This window comes from Geotrypetes seraphini, chromosome 2 (genome assembly GCF_902459505.1).
Source record: "Geotrypetes seraphini chromosome 2, aGeoSer1.1, whole genome shotgun sequence".
Taxonomy (NCBI): domain Eukaryota; kingdom Metazoa; phylum Chordata; class Amphibia; order Gymnophiona; family Dermophiidae; genus Geotrypetes; species Geotrypetes seraphini.
The window spans coordinates 439,608,244-439,633,763 of record NC_047085.1 but is presented as its reverse complement, the minus strand read 5'-3'; the positions used below and the strand labels follow the sequence as shown (position 1 = coordinate 439,633,763).

The following is a 25,520-nucleotide window of genomic DNA, read 5'->3' as shown; positions in this document are numbered from 1 at the left end:
GACCGTGTTAACATTTTGAGAATCATACCCTTAATCCTCCATTACCCCAGGTACAAAATAAGCACCTGTATGCATTTAAATTGCTTTGAATGTGTAACCACAAAAAAGCAGTATACAAGCCCCATTCCCTTCTGTGCATCTCCTGCTTTGATGTTTGAAACTTTCAGTACTGCTTGCTCAGAGCACCATTTGGAGAAAATTATTCCTGTTATTCCTCAGTGTGACTGGTATTACCTCCAACCTAATCACAGAATGAAAATTGAGAGCTTTTTTCCCCAGCTTCTGAAGCTGAGGTGGATAGCATACCTCCCTTTGTGGTCATTTACTTAATGCACCAAATCCACAGCCGAGTACTATTTATGTTTTTTGATAGCACTATGATTTGATACAAACAGATTAAAGCAATCGTCATTACTATATAATTTGGCTCGTCCACAGCTGCAGCAAAATGACCGTGATCAACTAATCTGTCTCTTTTATCAATTGCTCATCTTCACCAACATGTATAATTGTTCTCTTTATAGTTTCCGTTCTTGTATTTAATAATTATTTTTGCTGCTATAATTCTCTCCTGGGATTCTGCGTCTGACTTTGGACGTCTGCACACTGACATTCAAAAGTTGGGTTGGGAAAAGAACCATTTTTGAAACTGCAAGATGTCTTATCTTTTTTTTTTTTTTCCCATCTAGAGGTTCAGGCTCTTACGACATACACTTCTCCCTCCGTATTCGCTGTGATAGGGGATTAACAGACCCGTGAATACAGAAAAACCACAAATAACTTTTTCATATGTTATTCGCTGTTTTCTATCAAAAAACATCTTGAATATGGTGAAACCGTGAATAACATGGTGGGAGACCTGGCCTGTTCCTGAAGGAGAGGCAAAACACGACGAAGAAAGTGCTGGGAATCAGCGATTTTCTCTGTAAATGCTTGGAATCAGCGATTTCTCTATGCAAGCTGATGTAATTTGGAGGGAGGAGCCAGCAAGCTAAAAACTGCGAATAATTGAAACCGCGAATATGGAGGGAGAAGTGTATATCTTTTTCGGCCATTTTCAAAAATCAAAACGTACAAAAATGTGGGAAGGGCCAGTATTTTAATGGACTAGCTACACAGACATGCCAACAGAGCAATGGGACACTTTAGTGGGCACTGCTGTAAACTTCACAAGAAGGGTGTCAAGTACATTTTTCACCATAAAGCACAGTTACTTACCGTAACAGGTGTTATCCAGGGACAGCAGGCAGATATTCTTGACTGATGGGTGACGGCACCGACGGAGCCCCGGTACGGACAATTTTAGAGTGATTGCACTCTAAGAACTTTAGAAAGTTCTAGCTCGGCCGCACCGCGCACGCGCGAGTGCCTTCCCGCCCGACAGAGGCGCGCGGTCCCTCAGTTAGTATAAGCCAGCTAAGAAGCCAACCCGGGGAGGTGGGTGGGACGCAAGAATATCTGCCTGCTGTCCCTGGATAACACCTGTTACGGTAAGTAACTGTGCTTTATCCCAGGACAAGCAGGCAGCATATTCTTGACTGATGGGTGACCTCCAAGCTAACAAAAAGAGGGATGGAGGGAAGGTTGGCCATTATGAAAACAAATTTTGCAAAACAGATTGGCCGAAGTGTCCATCCCGTCTGGAGAATGCATCCAGACAATAATGAGATGTAAAAGTGTGAACTGAGGACCAAGTAGCAGCTTTGCAGATTTCCTCAATAGGAGTGGAACGGAGGAAAGCTACAGATGCTGCCATAGCTCTGACTCTATGGGCCATGACAGAACCTTCCAGTGTCAGTCCGGTCTGAGCATAACAGAATGAAATGCATGCTGCTAGCCAATTAGACAACGTACGTTTAGAAACAGGACGTCCCATTTTATTCGGATCAAAGGACAGAAAAAGTTGAGGAACTGATCTGTGGGGTTTCGTACGCTCTAGATAGTAAGCTAGAGCCCGTTTACAATCCAAAGTATGCAGAGCTTGTTCCCCAGAATGAGAATGAGGTTTTGGAAAGAAAACCGGCAGAACAATGGATTGGTTGAGATGGAATTCAGAGACAACCTTAGGGAGAAACTTTGGATGTGTACGCAAAACCACCTTGTCATGGTGGAAAACCGTAAAAGGTGGATCTGCGACCAGTGCATGAAGCTCACTGACCCTCCTGGCAGAGGTAAGAGCAATAAGGAAAAGCACTTTCCAAGTGAGAAACTTGAAAGGAGATGTAGCCAATGGTTCAAATGGAGGCTTCATCAAGGCGGAAAGAACCACATTGAGATCCCAGAGAACAGGAGGGGCTTTAAGAGGTGGTTTCACATTGAAAAGCCCACGCATGAACCTGGATACCAGGGGATGAGCTGAAAGAAGTTTTCCATGGACTGGCTCATGAAAAGCTGCAATGGCACTGAGGTGGACTCTGATGGAAGAGGACTTAAGGCCAGAGTCAGACAAAGAAAGTAAATAATCCAACAACGTCTCCACTGCCAGGGAAGTGGGATCAAGATGATGAAGAAGACACCAGGAAGAAAATCTCGTCCACTTTTGATGGTAACATTGCAGAGTGGCTGGTTTCCTGGAGGCATCCAGAATGGAACGAACGGGCTGCGACAAAAGAGTATCAGTCGAAGTCAGCCCGAGAGATACCAAGCTGTCAGGTGTAGAGACTGGAGGTTGGGATGTAGAAGGGTTTCCTGCTGTTGCGTAAGCAGAGATGGAAACAGAGGAAGAAGAAAAGGTTCCCTGGAACTGAGTTGAAGTAGAAGGGAGAACCAATGTTGCCTGGGCCACCTCGAAGCAATTAGAATCATGGTGGCTCGTTCCCTCTTGAGCTTGAACAAGGTTCTCAACATGAGAGGTAGCGGAGGGAAGGCGTACAGGAACAGATTCGACCAGTCGAGGAGAAAAGCATCTGCTGCTAGACGGTGCGGAGAGTAAAGTCTGGAGCAGAATAGGGGCAGCTGATGATTGTGAGGAGCTGCAAAGAGGTCTATCTGAGGAGTGCCCCATTGAGTGAAGATAGACTGCAGAGTTACAGGATCGAGTGTCCACTCGTGAGGTTGGAGAATTCTGCTGAGTTTGTCCGCTAACGAATTCTGTTTTCCCTGAATGTAGATAGCTTTCAGGAAGAGATGGTGATCTATGGCCCAAGTCCAGATCTTCTGGGCTTCCTGGCATAAAAGGCGAGAGCCTGTCCCACCCTGTTTGTTGATGTAGTACATCGCAACCTGATTGTCTGTGCACAACAGAAGGACCTGAGGAAAGAGAAGATGTTGGAAGGCCTTGAGGGCATAAAACATCGCTCTGAGTTCCAGGAAATTGATTTGATGCTTCCTTTCCTGGGCTGTCCAAAAACCTTGAGTCTGGAACTCGTTCAAGTGAGCTCCCCATGCATACAGAGAGGCGTCGGTGGTGATGACTAGTTGATGAGGAGGCTGATGGAACAGAAGACCTCTGGATAGATTTGAGGATACCAACCACCATTGAAGAGACTGACGAAGAGATAATGTCACAGATATGTGTCGTGAGCAAGGATCCGACGCTTGGGACCACTGAGTAGCCAGGGTCCATTGAGGAGTGCGCAGGTGAAGACGTGCGTGAGGTGTGACATGAACTGTGGATGCCATGTGCCCCAAGAGTACCATCATCTGTCTGGCTGAGATGGAAGGTAGTGAAAGCACCTGCTGACATAGAAACTGAAGGGTCTGAAGACGATTGGATGGTAGGAAAGCTCTCATTTGGAGTGTATCTAGGATCGCTCCAATGAATTGAAGTCTTTGAGTGGGGATGATATGAGATTTGGGTAGATTGATCTCGAACCCCAGAATTTGTAGAAACTGGATGGTTTGGTTGGTGGCCAGGAGAACTGCTTGAGCGGATGTGGCTTTGATCAACCAGTCGTCCAGGTAAGGGAATACATGAAGGTGGTGAGAGCGTAGAAATGCCGCTACCACAATGAGACATTTGGTGAATACCCTTGGAGATGAGGCTAGACCGAAGGGCAGTACCTTGTATTGGTAATGACAATGATTGATCATGAATCGGAGATATGGTCTTGAGGTTACATTGATCGGTATGTGAGTGTAAGCCTCTTTGAGATCGAGGGAGCATAGCCAGTCGTTTTGATTTAGAAGGGGATAAAGGATGGCTAAAGAAAGCATCTTGAATTTTTCTTTTACCAGATGTTTGTTGAGATCGCGAAGATCTAGGATGGGTCTGAGATCTCCTGTTTTTTTGGGGACTAGAAAATAACGGGAGTAGAATCCCTGCCCCTTTTGATCTAGAGGAACTTCTTCTATAGCGTTCAGAAGGAGGAGGGATTGGACCTCCTGAATAAGGAGGGCCGATTGAGGACTGTTCAAAGCAGACTCTTTTGGCAGGCTTTGAGGTGGAAGAGTCTGAAAGTTGAGAGAGTAGCCGTGGCGGATGATGTTGAGGACCCATTGGTCCGACGTGATTACTTCCCACCGGCTGAGGAACAGAGAAAGTCGACCTCCTATAGGCTGAGGCAGGAGAGCAGGAATAGGGATACTGGCTATACTGTGGAGAATGAAGTCAAAAGGGCTGTGACTTCTGCTGAGGAGGTTGTTTCACAGATTGTTGTTGCTGCTGCTGTCTGGGAGGCTGACGTTGTTGTTGCCTCTGACGCCTGGGTTGCTGAGCAGTGGTGGTTAATGGACGAGCTGTGAAGCGGCGTTGATAGGCCGACTGCTGTCTATATGGTTTTGGTGGAGGAGGCTTCTTTTTATTTTTAAGCAGGGTATCCCAGCGCGTCTCATGAGCCGAGAGCTTTTGTGTGGTTGAGTCCATGGAATCCCCAAAGAGCTCATCCCCTAGGCACGGGGCGTTGGCTAACCGATCTTGATGGTTAACATCAAGCTCGGATACCCGAAGCCAGGCCAAACGGCGCATAGCCACCGACATTGCTGTCGCTCTGGATGTAAGTTCAAAGGTGTCATATATGGATCTAACCATAAACTTACGCAATTGGAAAAGAGACGACAAGCAGGTGTGAAAAGAGGAATGCTTTCGTGAAGGAAGATATTTTTCGAAAGAAGCCATGGTGGTAAGGAGATGCTTTAAATAAAAAGAAAAATGAAAAGCATAATTACTAGCCCTATTTGCTAACATAGCATTTTGGTAGAGCCTCTTACCAAATTTATCCATGGCCCTTCCTTCTCTGCCAGGAGGGACAGATGCATATACACTGGCTCCTGAAGTCTTTTTAAGGGTGGACTCGACAAATAATGATTCGTGTGGAAGTTGAGGTTTGTCGAACCCAGGAATGGGAATTACTTTATATAGAGAATCCAGTTTACGTGGGGCCCCTGGGACAGTTAAAGGAGTCTCTAAATTCTTATAGAAAGTTTCCCTCAAGATGTCATGAAGGGGAAGTTTCAAAAATTCCTTTGGAGGCTGATCAAAATCAAGGGCATCCAAAAAAGCTTTAGACTTTTTGGATTCAGCCTCCAAAGGAATGGACAAGGATTCACACATCTCTTTCAAAAAACAGGAGAAAGAGGAAGTGACCTGTTTGGAGGATGGGTCAGGGACAGCCGAGTCCTCCTCCTCTGAGGAACATTCGCCTTCAGAAAGAAAGGGTTCCTCTGAGTCCCCCCACAGATCAGGATCCCTGACATGGGAAGCATGGTCCTGAGACTCCGGTGTCGACGTTTGAATGTGTCGGGTTTTGCGCACCGACTTACCCGACCTCATCGATACCGAGTCAGGAGATGTTATCGGTCGCACCGGTGCCGAAGTCTGTACCGATTGATGGTGAGCTCTCGGCTCCGGTGCAAGAACTGGCATCGATACCGATGAGGATAGGTGAAGCGGTACCGAAACAGTGGAAGCGGGTAATACGGGTTCCACAATCGGTATCGATATGGGTTGTTCCACAACCGGTACCGATAGCTCGGTGCGGGCCGGCACCGGAAGGTTCGGTGTCATGATAGCAGGAAGGAGTCTTTCTAATTGCTCCTTAAGCTGCACCTGAAGGATGGCCGTAATGCGGTCATCGAGGGATGGCACCGGTACCGCTTTTTTCTTCTGCGGTACCTGCGGTGCCGCTCGACGCCCCGGAGATGAGAAGCCCGATGTCGAGGGACTCACCTCTATAGGGGCGGAGCGCTTCCGCTGGCGTCTTACAGGCGGCAGGATTGGACTCACTGCACTCGAGGCCGGAAGACGTTCCAGCGGGGAAGGCTTCTTAGCCGGCTTACCTGACTGTTGAGATGCCGGTGTGGAATCACGCGGCGTCGAAGACGAGGGTGCCGACTGAATCGGTGCCGAAGCCGGAGTCGAAGGAACGGGGGTCGGACATCTCGGTACCGAACAGTAATCGCTGTTGTATCTGGCGATTTTTTAATGTCCGTTTTTTTAGAGTAGCACAGCGGGTGCAAGTAGAGGCCTGATGCTCAGGACCCAAACACTGTAAACACCAGTTGTGTGGGTCCGTGAGAGATATAGGCCTAGCACACCGCTGGCACTTTTTAAAACCCGGTTGAGGGGGCATGAAAGGAAAAACGGCTTCCGCCAAATCGAAGGCCGAGGCTTCGATGGTGGCAGAAGGCCCCGCCGGGGAAAATCAAATTAAGAAAAAATATATATTTTTTTTTTTTTTTAACAAAAGAAAAAAAGAAACGAAATAAGGCCAAAGCCAAAAAGTTTACGCGAGCGGGAAGGCAATAGAAAAAAAGTTTCAACAGCCGTTGAAAAAAACGCGTCTTCTTAGCTCCGCGGAAACTAAGAAACTGAGGGACCGCGCGCCTCTGTCGGGCGGGAAGGCACTCGCGCGTGCGCGGTGTGGCCGAGCTAGAACTTTCTAAAGTTCTTAGAGTGCAATCACTCTAAAATTGTCCGTACCGGGGCTCCGTCGGTGCCGTCACCCATCAGTCAAGAATATGCTGCCTGATAACCCCCATAACTCCAAAACTCTCAAAAAAACCTACCATACCCACCTGTCTACCACCCCAAGAGCCCTTATGGCTGCAGGTGTCACCTATGGCAGCACAGTAGGTTTTGGGTGAGTTTTGGTGGCCTCACACTTTCTACCATAAATGTCTGTGATGGGGTGGGATATTGGCCTGGATTCTCCTCTCTATGGTTCACTACACTGCTTACCAGGCTACTCTAGACACTTGCTTGCTGCTCTACTAGGAATTCCCATAATATCTGCAGCTCTCAAAAAGGCTGGTATGTACTGTTTCTTTCACATCTTTGGGGGGTAGGAGGGGGGGGGGTCAGTGACCACTGGGGGAGTGTGTAGTGGGGGATCATGCCTTCATGCATCCAGTGATCATCTAGTCAGTTTGGGTACCTTTTTGGCTCTTATGTGCTATTAAAAGGAGGTCTAACTCTGAACGTCTAAATGACGCCTTGGACCTCTTCAAAACGGTTTAATTATCCCTGCAAGATGTCAAAGTCCTAAGGCCATACTAATCCCGTACAAATCAAGCCCCTAACAAGCCCCCTTAAAATTTAGACGTACTGGAAATAAAATGGTCTTCAAGACATCTAAAAAGTCAGTTTTGAAAATCAGCACTTGGATGTTTTCAAGATTAAAACATTCAAGTGCCGATTTATGCCATTTTTTGGATGTCTATCTGTTTTGAAAATGAGCCCCATAGCATTGGGGGACAGAACACATTATGAGAGTTATATTAAAGGAAAAGATAGATCTATGAAGAAAAATAAAGGCTACAAGGAATAGTTAGCTATTCCAGAGTTTCATTTATACAGAGTTAACAACTGGATCATTTTGTGGCTTTTAAGCCACTACTTCAGGGCTGTGACACCAAGGTGGTAGCAAGCAGGAGTTTTACTTTGTGAACCGATAATCTGGAGTGTTGGTGTCACAGCCCTGAAGCAGTGGCTTAAAAGCTATGACTCAATCGTTGGCCTGGCTCTTTTCTAACTAGCCTGTTTTTTCTAGTTAGTTCTGACTATTTTCAGGCTCTCACCTGCCAGTAATAAGTTATATGTGAAAGTTTTTGCCAGTGATGCTTGGGTGGAAAAGAGTGGGATCACCTCTCCCTGTCTGAGGCGTTTCTTTTGCCTTAAAATACTTTTTCTGGCATTGGTATGTACTGACCTAATGGAGTGATTTGTTTTCTAGTATATTCTATTTCAGGCATACATAAAGCTTTGTGTTGCAGCGGACTCACCAAAAACTTTCACAACCTGTACCAGAGGTGAAAGCAGGATTTGAGGCTATTTGTATTAAACTGGGATAGGGGCAAGTATTAGGAGGCAACTGGGATAGGGGCAAGTATTAAACTGGGATAGGGGCAAGTATTAGGATCATCTACACAATAGCCCACAGTACTTTGTTACGAGAATGTAGCTTTAGATTTTTTCATAGGGTATATATGACCTTTTCACAACTACACAAAATAGGCTACGAATAGACACATTTCTGCTTAAAATGTAATGAGGAGAGTGCCAATTTCTTTCACCCATTTTGGACATGCCCAGATACTCAAATTATTTTGGAAGCAGGCACGTGTTTATATGATATGGGTCCTGGGACACATATCTCCAACTCCCAATTTTCTTTTTGTTGGGCCTACAGAGATTCTCTGGAATTCACGGAAAAGGGTCAAAACTTTGGGGCCGGAAGTTGAGTTTGCTGGGACTGAAGGCTATACTACAGGTATGGACAATGACACAACCCCCTTCCTATTGGAAATGGAGAGCGAGCATTTATGAATTATTGAGCTGGGAAGCTCGAGATGCTGAGGCTATTCATAGGTGAAAGAAACATTTCATGTTTATATGGAACCCTATTTACAACTCCTTCCCCATAGAGCACGTAGTCAGATTTAGAATATATTATGAATAGTACCCAGAGGTTAACTATACAGTAGCTCTTCATCCACAACATTCTCACTGGAGAGAATACACTAAATAAGGGCGTGAGGGGAAAGGGGGTGGATATGTCTTTATTTGTTTTGTAATGACATGAATTTTTAGTTGTGTGCATTAGAATGTCTAAGGACTAAACTTGTGTCTTCCCTTCCCTCCCTATTGTTTCCCCCTTTAACTGTTCTTTCCTTTCAAGATTGTAGTTCCTCCCTTTTTTCATTCCTTTCGTTCCAGTTTCTCTTAATTAATATGTTTGTTAACTAATTACCCATGTGAGGTTTGCTTTTATTAATTTAGTCTGTTTATATGTATTTTACGTAATGTCTGATTTTATTAATACTACTCATGTTTTATGTAACTCATCATTAATGTATACTGCCTAGAAGCCTGATTAGGTGGTATATCAAATTTTTAATAAACTTGGAAACTATAATTATTTATTGGTAAACTTTATACAAAATTCTACTATAAACTTTTGTATAGGAAGGTAGGGGATGCTTTAGATCATCTTTTGTTTTATTGTCCCCATATCTTAGCCTTTTGGAATTCAATCTGGGATCAAGTAAATTGTTTATTAGAAAATCACGTAGCATTAACTTATGATACTGTACTTTTTGGTATGTCTATGAGAAAAAAGAGTCAGATATCAATGTGTAATAACAAACTTTTATTGATTTTGACTGGAGTAGCCATTCAACATATTACTAATAACTGGAAAGACCATAGTAGGCTTAATTTTAAATTTTGGTGGAATTCGGTATGTCACATATACAGAATGGAAAGATCGATAGCGGTGCAAAATGGAAATTATAAAAACTTCATTAAAATTTGGGAACCATTAACGTCCTTTTGTCAGGATTGATGCCATTTTTCTAATATTTCTACATTTATTATGTAAGATAAGGGTGGGATGGGGGGGATTTCTATTATATGAAAAATAACATTACTAGAGAGATTTCAGGGTGGGAGAGGGAGGGTTACATTTGCAATTATAAGATTTAACGATAAGATGTACAAGTGATTTAATCTATGTTATTGTGTTGCAATTTTGTACACTTGATGAAAGTTTTAAAATCAATAAAGAATTTAAAAAAAAAAAAAAAAGGAAGGTAGGGGATGCAATAAGACAAGGGAAAGGTGGGAGGGTGGGTTTATGAGGGATGGGGTAATGTTATAATGGTCTGATAACTGAAACTCAATAAAATGTTTAAACATAACTAAGGAGACTAATTTGTTAACCTTCAGTTCCAATAAGTCTAGAGACTTTCCTTGATCTGTAATCAGAGGAGTATGTTCAGTAAGAGTTCTGTGACCTGATTCTCCATCATATTAAATCTGCTGGTAAGAACTTTACCCAAATTGTCTACAGCAGACAAAAGAGTTTGCAAAGTAACTACTTCAGGTTTTTCAGTAGCAACTGTAAGCATTGAGAAGGTTGGTCTTTATCTTAGGCATGTTCAACAAAGACAAATTTCCAGTTTCATCAGTTACCTTTCTGTCAATGTCTTTAATCAAATGAAGAGATACCAAAAACAGCTCAGTAGGTTCAACATATCGCTATTTTCCATATTGAGTATGCCCTGCAGTCTCAGGAACAATAGTTCAGGGTTGTGCCAAGGCTCTGTATGTATCTTGGGTGTGAGAGATGTTTATGAAGCCAAGAAAGACAGTGATTCTCAAACAACTGTACTGGCTAACCATCCTATCACCAATAATTTTCAAAATATCATGTATCATTCACCGCATACTTTATGGAAACTCAGCGGCCCTACTCATCCAGCTCTTCTCAATGGCATGGTCTACTTCTCGCAGAACCCTCAACAGGATGCTACTAATTCTTCCAACCTCAAAAAACCTTCACTACAAACAAGTTTTCCACTCCATGCTTACCTTTCTAGGAGTAAAAACATGGAATGACCTTATAGAAATAACCAGAACTGAACCTAGCCACACCATCTTCTGGAGAAAACTGAAAACCCATCTGTTCGACACTTGATCTCCTATATCCTCTCATCCTCTCCTCTCTCTTTAAGTCACCTTGAGCCTTTATAGGTATGAGTAGTGTGACCATATGGCTCCAGAAAAAAGGGGACGGATTGAGACATCCGGGTTTTACTTCCATTGAAAGTAATGGAAGTAAGGAGAACAGATTGAGACATCTTGGTTGCTTTCAATGGAAGTAAAACCCGGATGTCTCAATCCGTCCCCTTTTTTCTGGAGCCATATGGTCACACTAGGTATGAGTTACACACAAACAGAAGATTAGATTAGATTCTCTCATTTTTTCAGCATCCTTCAGTGGCTATTCTTCCAAGTTTGTCTCTGGAGGACAGCCGTGAAAAACAAATTTATCGATCAGGTCATTTGAACCAAGTCAGAAACTTCCTCCCCTTCTTACCCATTTGTGAAAACAGGTAATCAAGCACAAGAAAAAGCTACCACAGCTCACCTACTCAGCCTTGCTGTCTTGCTCCTCCCCTAAGATCTTTCTTTCTGTTTTTAAAACCACCACTAGGAACTCAGATACACCAGCCGAGCCATATAGATGTGGAATTTCTCTCTCTAATACAGAAACTACAGTGCCAGGGAGAGGATCTATAAACAAAAATAACATCTCCTTCCCGCACATGGGCAACAGCAGTCTATGTCAGCAGAAAGATGAACCCAAGATACAGAATGTGAATGGGCCTACAGAACTACCATATATAAGCAGTAGGATGAGTACTTCATTATGAAAATAAATAAAATAACTTTAATATGTTCGTAAAACATATCATCATTTCCTGTCTGGGGGTAGTTTGAGTGGTGGTTGTTGCTATTGTTCCATCATTATGTAAAAAAATCAAGGGCTGGGAGAAGGGTGCCTTCTGCTTGTCCACTGTCACTTGATCTGTTTTTTTATGGGGGCTAAAATTACAGCCATATACGAGCAGTCATATAAAGAGAAAGCAATGTTTGCTTGCTTCAGTGTTTTACCTGTGCAATTAACATCTTTTTCAGACTGCAACTGTGTTAATGGCATCCAGTGGCAGAGCGAGGGTGAGAGGCGCCAGGTTCGGTGGCACCCTCCCCGCCCTCTTCTACACCCTCACCCCGCTCCTTCCCTGCCCTGCCTGCCTGCCACATGCGCCCCCCCCCCCTCCATTTCCTTTCTCCTATACCTCTTTAACTTTCCCGGCTCAAGCAGCATCACCAACTTGCTGCCCGTGTCGGTTGGTTCTCCCTCTGATGTCACTTCCTAGGTGCGGGACCTGGAAGTGATATCATAGGGAAAACTGACAATGGTGTGTGCATCAGGCAGTGGGGTACCTAGCATATGTGACACCCGGGGCCCATCATTTTTTGACACCCCCCCATCTGTACGGAAAACATGATTTTTAGTAACAATCTACACGTCACACATGAGTGAGTACCTAGGAAAAGGCAACATCTTACATACTGCAATGAACAGTACAACATCAATACACCCATTGTAAAACTAAACAAGCCAGACTAGTACAGATCAATCCTGCAGTCAATCCTAACAAAAAAACATGTCTTTCGAACACACAAAACACAGAAAACACCTTCGCATAGTATCGAATATGTAATCACAAACTAACCCCTCCATCTTTTACAAAACTGTAGTGTAGATTTTAGCTACAGAGATAACAGCTCTGACACTCATAGAATTCTGAGCATCAGAGCTGCTACCGCCACGACTGGCACTAAAAAACGCTCCACAGTTTTGTAAAAGAGGGGATAAAATAGAAATACATAGACAAAGGTTAAATTGAACCAGCAAGAAGCTGGACTCTGCATACAATGCAACACCACAGAAACAGTGACACATGTCTCCTAAAGCAATAAATAAAAAGAAATTTTTTTTCTACCTTTGTTTTCTGTGGTTTCTGCTTTCCTCATCTTCTTGTAACTCTCTTCCTTCCATCCGCTGTCTGTCGTCTCTCTTCCCCTATATGGCATCTTCTCTCCTTCTATGCCCCTTCCATCAGTAACAGAAACAGTATGCCGCCCCCTTCCATCTCTCCTTTCACCCCCATTGGTCTGGTATCTCTCTCCTCTCCTTCCCTCTCCCACACCTCTCCTCTGCAATCCCTTTCCCTTTTTTCCCTCATTTTCCTTTTCAATTTATTTTCTGCATCTGTCTAGATTACGTTCTTACTACCCTCTCATCAATGTCCTTTTTTACTGTCTACCTAAAGCTTGCCATCTCTTTTCCTCACCCCTTCCAGTATCTAACTCTATCCTCATCCCTCAGTCCAGCATGTGCCCTTTTTTCTTTCTCCTCCCCACTTCCTTCCAGCATCTGCTCCCCTCTCCCTCACACTTCCATTCAGTGGCTGTCCCTCCTCTCCCCCCACACTTCCATTCAGTGTCTGTCCCTCTCTCTACCCCTTCCATCTATTGTTCACCTTCTGTCTCGCCCCTTCCAGTCAATGCCCTCTCTGCTCTTTCCATCCAATGTCTGCCTTTTCTCCATACATTCCTTCCATACAACCTCTTCCTTCTTTCTATGCTCCTTTCATAACTATCTATCCTGTGCCCCTTCTCTCCTTTGTACATGATTGATTTCAGCTCTGCCATCTCTCTCCATTTTTTTCTCTCTGTCACCAACCCATCCCCTATGCTCTGGCATCTCTCTCTCTTCTCCTTTCTTTCCTTCGCACCCCACAGTCTGGTATCTTCCGTTCTCTGATTCTCTGGCATCTCTCTCCTTTTCTTCCATCTTTCCCTCCCCCTCCAGGCTCTGACATCTCCCCCTTCCTTTTCCCTTAGACTGGCATACCTTCCTCCTTCCCTCCAAGCCCTAGCATCTCCTTTCATTCCCTCCCTCATCTTCCTTCTCCCTCCAGCTGGGTACAGCAACACTCTCCCCTGCAGCTCTGGACTTTCCCACACCTGCTCCCCCCAAATTGCCAATGCTTCGGTTACTCTTATTTCTTCCTCCATCCCCCCACACGGGACCCTATGGCACCATCAGATCTTCCTGCAACCCTGTCCTTGGCAACCCTTTCCTAGGTGGTGACTTCTAATACAGAACACTGTATAGCTATGATTTGGGATATTCTTCCCAATGTACATCATTTTGCACTTCACGACCTTAGAATTACATGGTTCTAACTGTACCGCAGTTAGAACTGCAGTTAGAACCTTGAAATCCCATGCATAGACTAATTTCTGTACATAGAGCCATGTAATTTCTTATGAAATGAAGGAACGGTTAAGTTGCAATAAATCCTCATGAGTGTTGTAACATCTACATGTCAGATAGAACCCGGAAGTCATTGGAGTTAAACATACTGAAAATTGTCACTTAGAACCCTGTAATTCTAAGGTCGCAACTTGTCATTTGCGCTTTGCATCTATCATTTGTATGCCCAGTGAAGGCTAGATGCAATAAAGTCAGCGATCATCGCTAAACCTGTTTTCACAGCTTTAGCAATGATCACTTTTACCGACCCAATGCACAAAAAGGTTCACCACGTGTTTTTCCCTTCGATCGCCCATTTTCCGATCCGACCATGAAAATTAGCTAAAACCCCATGCAAAGTAGCCATGCGATTGATGCACTAACATCGCTTGGCTATACAAAAAAAAAAAAACAACCCAGGAATTTAAGCTATCGGGAAAAAATAACTGGTCGGTAACTGACCCCCACTCCCAGAATCCACTGTACCTTTGGTAGACATTGGGGGCTGGAAGGAAGCATGGTACCTCCAGGTCCAATGTCCACCTGTTGAAATGTTGGGCCTTCCCCTCCCCAGTGCCTGCTTCAAACCATCCCCTACCCTTCTCCCTTCCTCCCGATAAAAAAAACCAAAACAGGAGGGATACCTACTCCCTCCTTCCACTAGATGCTCCCTGAACCCCACCCCCACTCCCCAAACCCCCCGCACCTTTGGTAGACATTAGGAGCTGGAGGGAAGCACTGTCCCTCCGCCTTTAAAAAATGACGGGCATTCCCCTCCCTATACATCACTATGTGATGTATAGGGAGGAGCCTAAGGCTCTGATTGGCTCACACACTTAAGGCCTCTCCGCTTGGGAGGGGCCTTAGGCGTCTGAGCCAATTAGGGTCTTAGGCTACTTCCTCTGTATCCCATGTGATGCACATGGAGAGATCTAAAGTCTGACGTCTGAGCAAATCAGGACCTTATTAGGCCCCTCCCCATGCATCACATGTAATACAGAGGGAGGAGCCTAAGGCCCTGATGTAACTTCCCGTGCATTAAATGACTTTATCCTTCCCATCCTCTCTGTAGACTTAACAAATCTTCCCCTCACAGGATGGCAAAGTACTTCATGTTTGAGGGGCTCCTGTGTCTTCTCACTTGAGTACTGGTCAGTCAACCAACTTCCACCCCATAAGCCTCTGCAACTCCTTGGGTACTTGAATCCTTGTCAGGGAATATGTTGAGAGACAAACCTCAATAACAGCGAACCCTTCATCCTAGCACTAAGGTTACCATCCCAAAGACCTACTATCTAGATCCTAAAAGAGTCATCCAAGGAGCCTGATATTCCCAAGGGTTGATGGAGAAAAAAAACCAAGAACCACTACCACAAAGAGGGTTTTATACTCGTATATTGGCTTCAAAGTTCAACACAGTCTCCTACCAGCTCATACTTATAGCACTGCATAAGTTAATCTCTGAAGTCACTAACACTGTACATATTGAAAACAGAGCAAGAGAGTGAAAATCCAGAGCCGCACACTCTGAAGGGAAATTTGGTGGCCCTCTCATAGATATATGATCTCAGTTTGCAGGCAGAGGCCTTATATTTGTAGTGCATAATATTATGGTATTGCTCAGAAGGGAAGACAATGTTGGACAAAATTCCAGTTTTGTGATAAAGGAGCTAGAAGATCTTTCTTATACAAAGTGCATTCCTGGCTGCTTTAGAGAAGCTCTGAATAGGCACTGATAATCTCTCAGATTATAGCAAAATAGAGACAGTTGATGCAGAAAGCTTATCTCATATAAGGGAAATGTTTAGTGGCCAAACAATACCAGAGATCACTGTGGCTTGCTTATTTTGTTCAAGATTGTGACATGAACCACAATCATATAATAAATTGCATAACGTTGCAAAAGTTACAAAGGGCAATCTCCCTACATTTCACTGTGTGGACTGTGGAGCACTCTGGCTGGAACGCAGTTCCCAGGAAGTTAATTTTTTGGCTTGGGGAAGGAGAAGGGCAGGCCCTGCTTCCTTAATCACATCAGACAGAGGTTAAAGATTAGCCAGTAAATACCAGGTATTTTAAGGCATCATAGCCAATTATGAAGTGCCGAGGCATGCTCCTCCCAGATGTATGAGTTTCTAAATATTAACTCAAAATGTCAGAATGTACAATGCTTGGAGGAATGTAACTTCAGTAGAAAATTATTTTCTCTATGATTCTTTCCCCTGCGTGAAGACCCCAAACCCACAGCTTAATCTCCTGTATGTCTTCTTGCACAGGCTCACTGATAAACTGAGTGGAAGCTCACAGGAAAGCCAGAAGAGAGTCCTGAAACTGAGAGAAATTCATCTCCTTTTCAGAAAAATATGAGGCTCATTTTCAAAGCACATAGACTTGCAAAATTTCATAGGTTACTTTGGAACTTTGTATGTCTAAGTGCTTTGAAAATATGCCTCAAAAAATTTCTTCCTCCAAGCAATTCTAGATGCTAGATCTGCAACAGGATCTAGACGGAGCAGAGGCAGTTCAGTACCGTAAATGGATAATACTGGTGTGCAGTTCAACGACTGGTGGAACTTAGGGCTCCTTTTACGAAGGTGCGCTAAGCGTTTTAGCGCATGCACCGGATTAACATCTGCTCAAAAGGAGGCGGTAGCATGCGTGGCATATTAGCGCATGCTATTCCGCGCGTTAAGGCCCTAACGCACCTTCGTAAAAGGAGCCCTTAGTTTTTGTAACTTCTAAAGATGAAAAAGTCATTACTGAATGTCGCATTTGCCTATTATCCTGCAACAAAAGATGTAAACTCTTACTGACTTCTGTGAAATTTAAAAACTATTTAGTTGTATTACTGATGGATGCTGCATATGTTTTTTCTAATGTTCTTATCCTGTCTCACATTATTTATTTATTTATTTATTTTTTCAGTTATCTTTATTAACAATTGCAAAGGAACAAACAACCAGGAGCTATGAAAAATATCGGGAGAGAAGGGATTAAAATAGGCATATACAGTCAGGGCCTGATTCTCTAAAAGTGCGTCCCGATTTTAGGCAGCTGTAGGCGTCCTACAGCTGTCTAATCAGCCAATCGGGATGCACGTTTTTTTAAAAAAATGCTCCCCAGGCAGGCTGCCTATATTGAAGGCGAGGCCCGCAAGACACCTAGGCCCTGATTCTGAATAGGACGCCCGGGAGAGGCGTCCTATTCAGAATCGGCCTAAACTAAACCCCGATTCTGTAACTGGCATCCATGTTACAGACGCGGGTTAGAGAAACAGGTTAGATTAGACACGGCCTGCTACACTTATCGCGGCAAGGGATCTCTCTGCCACTATAAGTATAGCGGGCCGCGGCCCCCTGACCAGGAGGGTGCCCAAACCCTCTGCCCAAAGACGCACCCCCCCCCCACTACCGACCACCCCCCCCGACATTACCGATCTCCCCCCCTCCCCCCGACAATATCGATAGCTGGCAGGAGGGTGCCCAATCCCTCCTGCCCGAAGACGCATCCCCCTCCCCGGCGCTAACAACCCCCAAACCTCCACTCCACCAAACCTGTACTTAGATGGGTCTTGCATGTCTTGAGCCGGCAGGCACGCCTCGTCGAAATGAAGCAGGCCCGCCCCTTCCCAGCCCATCCCGCCGAAGCCTAAGGCCTGAATGGCCCAGGCTCTAGAAGCCTGGACCAATCAGGCCTTAGGCATAGCGGGTCCGCCCATCCCCACTAAGTCTAAGGTCTGATTGGCCAATCAGGCCTTAGATTAAGTGGGGATGGGCGGACCCGCTATGCCTAAGGCCTGATTGGTCCAGGCTTCTAGAGCCTGGGCCAATCAGGCCTTAGGCTTCGGCGGGATGGGCCGGGCCCGCTTCATTTCGACGAGGCGTGCCTGCCGGCTCAAGACGTGCAAGATCCTTCTAAGAACAGGTTTGGTGGAGTGGAGGTTTGGGGGGGTGCGTCTTCGGGCAGGAGGGATTGGGCACCCTCCTGCCAGCTATCGATATTGTCGGGGGGGGATCGGTAATGTCGGGGGGGGGGCGGTCGGTAGTGTCGGGGGGGGGGGAGGCATCTTCGGGCAGAGGGTTTGGGCACCCTCCTGGTCAGGGGGCCGCAGCCCGCTATACTTATAGCGGCAGAGAGATCCCTTGCCGCGATAAGTATAGCGGCCACGTCTACTTACAATGTAGGCCAGCATTTTGTTGGCCTACATTTTAAGCTTCTCCTCTACTAGGGAGACGCGTAGGGCCGCCTAGGTTCAGCCTAAGGCCCTTAGACGAGCTTAGGCATCTTGCGGGTCTCCCTAGGCTCCCGGAGGTGCCTTCAGGCTTGCCTGGGGAGCATTTTTTTTAAAAAAAAACGTGCATTCCGATTGGCTGATTAGACAGCTGTAGGACGCCTAAAATCGGGATGCACTTTGGAGAATCAGGGCCTCAGTGACTCAGCTGTTTCGGGAGGCTACAGTGGGGTGGGGTTAAGAGTGGGGGCTAGTCAGCAGAAAAGGGACAGTAGAGGCACTTTTGAACATAGCAGTGAAGGACTCCTTTGCTGTGTCTTTGGTAAATATGCACTTGCTATTTCCCTCTAGTATCAGTATTACTGATAGTATTATGGATAGTATACACTCCAGAGATTTATGTGCCAGAAAACATCCAAATAATGTACCACAATAATCTAAATTATTAAACAGAATGGTATTTACAATATTCTGGAAATACAGTATATGTAAGTACTTTAGCCCTAGTTCCCTAGTCCAGCATCTTCCTGTAGCCTATATGAACAGTGTTGTTGAGCAGCATTGTAACAGAAATCCAGTGGTTACTGGCAACTATAAAATAATTTGTCCATCACATTTAGATTTACTGGTTTTAGTTTACTGAAGAAATACCAAACATGTTTGGAAAATGTATTAACATAAGAACATAAGAATAGCCTTACTGGGACAGACCAATGATCCATCAAGCCGAGTAGCTCGTTCTCACGGTGGCCAATCCAGGTCACTAGTACCTGGCCAAAACCTAAGGAGTAGCAACATTTCATGCTACCGATCCAGGGCAAGAACTGGTTTCCCCCATGTCTTTCTCAATAACAGACTATGGACTTTGCCTTCAGGAACTTGTCCAAACCTTTCTTAAAACCACTCTTACCACAACCTCTGGCAATGTGTTCCAGAGCTTAACTATTCTCTGAGTGAAAAAAATTTCCTCCTATTGGTTTTAAAAGTATTTCCCTGTAACTTCATCGAGTGTCCTCTAGTCTTTATAAATTTTCATGGAGTGAAAAATCGATCCACTTGTGCCCGTTATACTCCACTCAGGATTTTGTAGACTTCAATCATATCTCCCCTCAGCTGTCTCATTTCCAAGCTGAAGAGCCCTAACCATTTTAGTCTTTCCTCATACAAGAGGAATTCCATCCCCTTTATCATCTTGGTTGTTTTTCTTTGATTAGTAGATGTATCTAATGGTTAGAGAAATGGATTAAGAACCAGAGAAGCCAGGGATCAAATCCCATTGCTACTCTTTGAGAGATTGGGCAAGTCCCTTAACTCTCCATTGACTCCAGTATAAGGATAAACAACAAACCTCCAGGGACAGGAAAATACCTGTTGTAACTGCATGTAACTGCATGCAACTTACCTTCTGTTATTACTGTGAGAGATATGAGCTAAATACAAATCCAACATCTAGTACCAGGCATGTTGTGAAGTTACATAAAAACGAAAGTCATTCAGGAACTACAGAGCAACTTTACCATACCATAGTAACACTACCTTCCAGGAATCACAAAACAAGGGCCCACCTAGGACAAGACAGCACAATAAATATTGTAGTTGGCACTAGAACATCAATACACCTGTGCAGATTAATCCTATACAGACATTTAGGGCCAAATTCTATAAGCGCGTCCTGATTGTAGGCGGCCAACTGCTGCCTAACCAGCCAATCGGGATGCACGTTTTCTACAAAAACTCCCGAGACAGGCCGCCTTCATTGGAGGCGCCTCTGGGAGCCTAGAGAGGCATGCAAGCACACCTAAGGCTAGGCATAGGCGTGGCTTGGCCTCCAGACCTAGGCGGCCGTACACGTCTCCCTAGGGCCGCAGTAGACGCGTACAATGTAGGCCTGCAAAATACTAGAAGGTTTTTGTTGTATCCGTGACATTTTCTGTTGGTCCACATGAATTGGAAATGTAGGGACTATCAGATGACAGCAGCTGTGGCTGTCCCTAACTATGCTAAGAAGTTCAAAGTGGATTGACTTTGGAGTAACATTAAAAAATACCTTATGATTATTTGAATAGTTTCATAGTAATGATACTTCTATGTATTATTGAGTAGGGAGGGAGGGGAGGGGAGTTTATTCTATTCAATAAAAATAATTTATATATTAGATTTCTTATATAATATTTAAAATATTACAGAATATTAATTTGTAATGAAATGTTATACTTAATGCATATATGAGAGTTAATCAAGTGTGTATCTTTAAGTTCATATGAGTTTAACTGCTACACTTGTTGTAACATGCAAAAATGAATAAAGAATTTAAAAAAAAAATATATATATATACCTTTTCTCCAGAGGAGATGGAAACTAAAACAGTAATAGAATTCTAGAGGACTTTTGGATGCAAGAATATGAGGTAAAATCTATGACTAGGCAGGGTCTTCAGTTTTCAAAGCAACAGGAACACAAATTGTGCCTTTGGTCCTTATCTGCCTTCATTATTGATACTTCTATGAATATAGAGAGCAAAGAGAAATTTCATCTACATAGAATGTATTAAAATTTATAAGCCACCTGTCAAAGAATGCTCCAACCAACTTACAAGCTGGTCAGTGTAAATTGCTGCCTTATTTTTAAATAAATAGGGAATGATTTCATAATTTATAATAGTTGACTACAAATTAGAAAGATAAGTTTCTTTGTACTCTGTGACGATAATTACTGTATAATCATATAATCACAGCTATGATCCAATTAAAAAGTTAACCATTTATGTTTATACAAAATACATTGTTGAAAATATATTTGTGAAGTGCTCAGACCAAGAAACCCATATAATAGTGATGTCACTACAATGAGGTTTACAAGGGGACCATCATCGCCTTCACGAGTCCCCTGCCCTCCCTATATACACTCTAAAACCTATAACCTAACTGATAGGTCCATCCAGCTTGTGGTACTTATCTGTATTGGGGAGCAATTGGTGCTGTTGTTAAAATTAAAGTGCAAGTGCTTCAATAAAGTCCTGAAAGTTTTTTCTTTTCTGAATGAATTCATTCAGAAAAGAAAAAACTTTCAGGACTTTATTGAAGCACTTGCACTTTAATTTTAACAAGTCACCAATGAGAGTCAACAGCACCAATTGCTCCCCAATACAGATAAGTACCACAAGCTGGATGGACCTATCAGTTAGGTTATAGGTTTTAGAGTGTATATAGGGAGGGCAGGGGACTCGTGAAGGCGATGATGGTCCCCTTGTAAACCTCATTGTAGTGACATCACTATTATATGGGTTTCTTGGTCTGAGCACTTCACAAATATATTTTCAACAATGTATTTTGTATAAACATAAATGGTTAACTTTTTAATTGGATCATAGCTGTGGTTATATGATTATACAATAATTTATAATAGGACATCTCTGTAAAATTTACCAGTCACCTGTTCTACAAAGGCAACGTAGTATCCAAGGTAGTATCCTCCTCCTCCTCCTTCTACTACTTACGGTAACTAAAGCCCATCCGCCATTACGTCACTGATTCTGACTTCACTCAATTGTTACATGCCTTTGTTCTATGCCGTCTGGACTATTGCAATGGTCTTTAAACCGGTCTACCAGCCAAAGAGCAGAACCATCTACAAACAGTCCAAAATGCTGCAGTGCAACTCCTAAAAATCCTTGTCCCTTTCAACCATATCTCCCCAGCACTGATCCAGGTCCACTGGCTCCCATTACAACAACACAATATCTTCAAACGACTAGTTTTAGCATTTAAACGCTTCCATGACATGACACCTGACTATGTAGCGAAGAAACTACCAATATACCATTCTCAGCAGTCCCTCCGTTTGCAACGGGAACTCAGACTTTCCAACCCTCCAGCAAACAGCCTCCATCGGGAGACAGCCCGAAAGCGATCATAGTCCTACAGCATACCTAAATTATGGAATCAACTCCCTCCTGCCATTAGGGCAATTGATAACCTACTGACCTTCCGGAAAGCAGTAAAGACGCTTCTTTTCATGGACCGGATCAATTCTGGTCTCAAACTTTGACAGACCTTGCTTTAACGTACCTGACCTCAGAACACCTGTGCCTGCTATCCAGCTCTTCTATCGTTCACTGTAGATATGTTAATACCCATTTGTGACTCTATGATTTATTTTCTGCAAAGCATGTGTTCTTAGTCACATTCTCTATAAGTTATAAGTTATTGATTCTATAACTTTGTGTCTTGATCCTGTAGCATGTTATTGACTCTATAATGTATATAAGAACATAAAATTTCTGCTGTTGGGTCAGACCAGTGGTCCATCGTGCCCAGCAGTCTGCTCAAGCGGCAGCCCCCAGGTCAAAGACCAGTGCTCTAAATTAGTCCAGCCTCACCTGCATACGTTCCAGTTTAGCAGGAACTTGTCCAACTTTGTCTTGAATCCCTAGTTCACCTATAACAGACTCCGGAAGAGCGTTCCAGTTTTCTAGCACTCTCTGGGTGAAGAAGAACTTCCTTACGTTTGTACAGAATTTGTTTTTATCTGCTAAGTCTATTCCCTTCAGTATTTTGAATGTTTCAATCATGTCCCCTCTCAGTCTCCTCTTTTCAAGGGAGAAGAGGCCCAGTTTCTCCAATCTCTCCCTGTACGTATCTCTTTTCCTGAAAACATTGTGTATGTATCCTTGTAACCCGTTCTGGGCTCCTGGAGAGGAGGGGCTATAAAAATGATTAAATAAATAAATAAATACATGCCTTCAAAAGACAGATTCTCAGAACTATCCTTGTTGTTGTTAGGTGCCATTGACTCATGCTAGAGTCCTAGCGACTTGATGAATTGCAGATCTAAAAAAAAAAAAATCAATTTTGTGCTAGTTCGAAAAGGTCCTCCAGAGTCATCCCCATTATTGTTTTCAATGTGTCTAGCCATCGGATTGCAGGTCACCCTGCAATCCCTGCAATTCGCCTAGTTCCCAAACATGATGCCCTTCTCCAATGATCTCTCTCTTCTGATGACGTGACCAAAATAAGACAGTCGAAACTTCATCATTTCGGCTTTGAGTGACATAGCCAGTTTGATCTCTTCTAGAATCGATTTGTTAGTTCTTTTGGCAGTCCATTGAGAAAATGAGTGTATGAACAAGTTTGATCTTTGTTTGGAGCGTTACCTTCTTGCCTTTGAATACTTTGTCGAGAGCCTTCATTAAAGAGCAACCATATGCTCTTCTGTGGAGTATTTCCTCCCTGCTAGTTGCTTCTTTGTTTACAAAAGAGCCCAGGAGATTGAAATCCTTTACAACTTCTGTTCTATCACCTTTAGTCTCAAAATCTTCATTATTCTCCATGTTCATGATCTTTGTGTGGTTTATGTTCAGTTAAAGATGTAAATATGTGCATGCACTTGATGCACATACAAGTGTATTTTATAAAATATGTGATTACATAACATCCCTGCCTAATCTCCACGAAGCTGATTTCTAAGAACATCTATACATAATACAAAACTATGCACATGTGATCTTGACACGATGAAGCAGAGTTAGCTGCACAATTTTATGGTAGCCATTTGTCATATGTGAAACAGACTTTAGATACAGAAAAATATGATATTTACGTACCCCTTAATGCTAAGCTGAAATGTTCCTGTGGCTAAGTAATAATGATAACATCTACATTACAATACACCCACTATAACAAAGGACTAGTGACTTGCCCATTGTCCATGTGGAAATATTAACTATATCTATGTCAGTACCCAAACACTGCATTCCAGATAGGAGATCCTTAGAGCAATTACAGATATGGTGATGTTAGTGTTTTGCTTAACTTATAATTTGTGCACAATAAAATCATCCTACCTGGGTATTTGCTCTATGTTTAAAATATCTCCTTTGTTATCCTTTCTGAAATGTAGCAATATTTGGGTACTGATGTATATTGATCCCCAAATTACATACATCAAAGCATCCAGTGCTGAGACTGGAGGGGGTGGGGGGGGGGGCTACAATGGCTGGGGCTTGTAAAATATCAGATCTACCCCGATGTCTTCCTATAAATGTGCTTATTCCTTTGAATACACATTTTTCAACTGTCATGAAAAATGTAGAAAGCAAGTAAAATGTTGTCTATGCTACTATTTTTCAGCATGACTTTTTTTTTTTAAATGACCTTTTAATGCCTTTTTTATAGCTTGAAAGTGTGAGTCACATTATTATGGCACACAGATGAATATAAATGAAAGAAAAAAAATCCTTGATCATAAAACGCCACCCTGAAAGGGTCATTCACTACATTCTAGTGTAGCTAAAACCCTGTCACTAAGGAATGTGCAATTAGCTGTCTCCTAACACTTCAATATTTTATGGTTCAAATCTTTTTTTTTTATTATTGTGGCACAACAAGTTTAAACAATGACAATTACAACACTGGAAGAATGCCTTTCCCACAAATACAATAATCTCCACCCATCCCCTCCCTCTTCCCCACACCACAGCTGTCACAACTAGTATGAAACTCTACCCCCTTGTCCCCCAAACTCCCCTTCCATCCTCCCATACCTTTCCACCCACACCCCAATCAACAAAGTCAGCAAACCCGGTATAACTAATACAAACTAGTTAGGTATACTATGGTAATTTGTTTAACAGCAAACTGAGTCTCCTTGGATGCAGGGATTGCAAATAAGGGTCCCAGGTATGCAAGAATAAGAGTTTCTGTTTCCGGGTCACCCTGGCATCCTAGCCTCCCAGCTCGCCAGTTGATGTAACAGATTAAGCCAGTGCCAGAACGTCGGGGGATCCACAACAGTCCAGAACACTTCAATATTTTAATGTTTAATATTTTATATGAGTTTAATTGATACACTTGTTGTAACATACAAAAATGAATAAAGAATTATATAAAAAAAATAAAAAATAGTGTATTGTGATGGTTAGGGGCCCTTTTACTAAAATGTATTAAATAGCTAGCATGCAAATTAGCACACGTTTACTGTTAGTGCACAAACATGGTAACTTACTGTTCTACAGACAGGTATGCACTTTTTTATTCAGACTTTTCTGGGGTGGGAGGGGGTCAGTGACCACCGGGGGAATGTTAGGGGGTCAGTACTTAATCTCTCTAGTGGTCATCTGGTCAGTTTGGGTACCTTTTTGGCACTTGGACACTTCTAATACAAGTCTAGCCCAAAAAGTCCATAAGTTATTTCTTGGACGGGAAAGGTAGGTGCCAGAAATGTAGGACAGGGTTTTCGTT

At 43.3% G+C, this 25,520-nt stretch overlaps 1 protein-coding gene across 13 annotated transcripts in view; it reads right to left on the bottom strand.

The window, feature by feature from the left end:
• The window catches only part of KIAA1217 (KIAA1217 ortholog), a 1,295,419-nt gene that overhangs the window by 580,164 nt on the left and 689,735 nt on the right, over positions 1–25,520 (bottom strand). The gene's annotated exons all lie outside the window — the stretch shown is intronic.